This window comes from Triticum urartu, chromosome 3A (assembly GCF_056163025.1).
Source record: "Triticum urartu cultivar PI428250 chromosome 3A, HENAU_Tu73, whole genome shotgun sequence".
Lineage (NCBI taxonomy): Eukaryota > Viridiplantae > Streptophyta > Magnoliopsida > Poales > Poaceae > Triticum > Triticum urartu.
This window is the reverse complement of record NC_141875.1, coordinates 117,204,587-117,207,516: the sequence shown is the minus strand read 5'-3', so window position 1 is coordinate 117,207,516 and position 2,930 is coordinate 117,204,587.

Here is a 2,930-nt window from a genome sequence, read left to right as displayed (position 1 = left end):
AATGTCAACTTTCAGTCAGTTATGTTCTGTTGCTCGAGTCGACCAAAAGATCGGGTCAGATGATTACCCGGAGATGGTGGGAATGGTCACTTTGATTCTGGGCAAAGCCTTCGGTGGTTTGGAGGATGTGGCCTTCAGTAGTTTCGGCGCAGGAGGCGGCGCAGTCTTGAGCTGTTTCGGTCCCTTCTCAGTTGGCACTAGAGAAGACGTCTGAGGGCTCTTTGAAGACTGCCCAGTCGGTGCGACCACCAGGTCAGGGGTGTTGGCCGGGTCGTGAGCGTGCTTGGACCTCCTTTCCCTGCGAGGAGGCGAGTCGACCTCTTCTTCGTCACTCGGGTCATCGCTCTCCTTGTCCTCCTCTGCATCCGAGTGCCACTCGCCACTCTCGCCCCCGCTCGCCCCTTCCTTGACATTTTGCTCCTGCACTCCATTGGGCATCGAGTACATATCAATAAGAGCCTGAAAAGACAATGAACAAAAGAAAGACAGTCAGCCGTCAACAAGATGTTACATAGTAAATCAAGAAGACACTCGACAATGCAGAATCGTACATGTTCCGGCTGGCGCGAATGGTCGAATGGAACCACCCTCCCGAACCCCGGGGGATTATCCTTGTTGCCGGTAATACCTCTCAGCCACTTCTCCACTGTGTCCTCACTAACATCCTCCGGGTGGATCCGAGTGGAATCCTTGAGTCCCGAGTACATCCACATCGGATGGTCACGAGCTTGGAGTGGTTGGATGCGTCGACTGAGGAAGACCTCCAGCAGGTCCATACCAGTCACTCCATCACGGACAAGTTGGACGACCCGCTCGACCAACACCTTCACCTGCGCCTTCTCTTCCAGGATCACTCTCAAGGAGGAGGGCTTCTCCACTCGAGCCATGGAAAAGGGGGGAAGTCCAGTCGACTGACCCGGGGTCGGCTGGTCCTTGCAGTAAAACCAATTCGACTGCTAGCCCCGGACCAAGTCGGGTAGGATCATAGCTGGGAAGGTGATCTTGTTCCTCATTTGGATTCCAAGACCCCCGCACATCTGTATCACGTGCGTCCTCTCGTCACTCGGGTTGGCCTTCTTGACCGTCTGGGAGCGACATGTGAATATGTGCTTGAAGAGACCCCAGTGCGGTCGGCAACCCAGGAAATTTTCGCACATAGACACATAAGCAACGAGGTACACAATGGTGTTTGGAGAAAGTGGTGGAGTTGAGCCCCGAAGAAGTTCAAGAAACCGCGAAAGAAAGGGTGGGGAGGCAAAGAAAACCCGCGGTCGACATGAGTGGCGAGGAGGACGCACTCACCCTCCTGTGGCTGCGGTTCGGTCTCGTTCCTCGTAAGCCGCGCCGATTCGTGGGGGATCAGTCCCCCCTTAATCAGGTCGTCAATGTCATCTTGACTGATTGTCGAGCGGATCCAGTCGCCCTGGATCCAGCCAGGCGGCAGGCCGGACCTTGACGAAGATCCGCCCCGGTTGGTCTTCTTCCCTTTCGCCTTCGCCGTCGCTTTCTTCGCATGCTCCAACGTCACCGTCTTCTCCTTCCCCATGGCAGCGGGTTGAGTTCGAGCAGGGCGACGACGCCGAGAGCAGAAGCAGGCGCAGCGGAGGAATCTGAGGAGGAGGAAGAACAATGGGGGCGCACTGTTCAAAGGCCCCGGTCCGGCGCCTTATATAAGGTCGCTTCCGAGTGACTGACTTGTAGGCCCGGACGATCTTATCAAATCCCGCAACAGTCGCACGCGCGATACGTGGCAAAAAAGGTGGCACGGAAATCGAGGCAGCCTACCTAATCCATCCTGATTACTGCGGCCTCCCCCGCCCAGCGCACTTCCCAAAATTTGAATCCCGCGAAATCCGCAGGCGGCAGAACAACCCTTCAGATGGAAGATTTTTTCCATATCAACACTCGAAATTTAACAACGAAAGTTCACTCGACAAAACTAAGAATGGATCAAGGCGACTGAACAAGCAGTTGAAGCCATCATGAAGGTTCATTCGACCTCTGGACGAGACACTCTCAAAGCACAAAAGCTGAATCGGAAGGATCATCAACTTCTTCTCCACTCGAACCCTGAACCATTCGGGGGCTAATGATGAAGCTACGTACCTAGGGTAGGGTCATAGACCTGACCCAGACATCCTCCCCTAGGACAGCACCCTAAAGCCAGGATCATCCAAAGGATATCATCATCCACTCGATCGGAAATGTTTCACTTGGAAGAATCGATATCACTCGACAGTCGCAGAAGTCACTCGACGGGCAGAAGAGCTAAAGCCACTCTGCATATGCAACGGTCGAGCATTTACTTATAGATTTAATTGACATTTACAGCACTTTAATGTGGGTGTTACCATTAACGTTCTCTCTTCAATGTACCTTAAACCCTCTGTGTCGTGGGCTGGCTGGGGTCTTGGCGCACTCTATATAAGCCACCCCCCTCCACATGCACAAGGGTTCGCACCCCCTGTAACACACACGCATATATCCAGTCGACCGCCTCCGGGCTCCGAGACGTAGGGCTGTTACTTCCTCCGAGAAGGGCCTGAACTCGTAAAACTCGCGTGTACAACTCCTCCATATCTAGGATCTTGCCTCTACATCCCCACCCCTATTCTACTGTCAGACTTAGAACCACGACACCAACGGCGTTTCACCAAGCCAAGTATCCTCCTAGAAGCGCGTGGTAGGAGATGCATGCTGGCTTTTATTTTCTTCCATCAGTAGTTTTTTCATCCATAAAGGATGGATTTTATTTGTTCAAAATGTAGCATCAAGTTGATACAAACACTATATAAAACATACTAAGACAGACCGACAACTAGCAAAATTATATAAGACCAAAATATGCGTAGACAAGGAAAAACGAAAAAAAGCCTCAAAGTGATTAGATTTGTGATCGGCAAACTATAACAATTATCATATTCGTACCA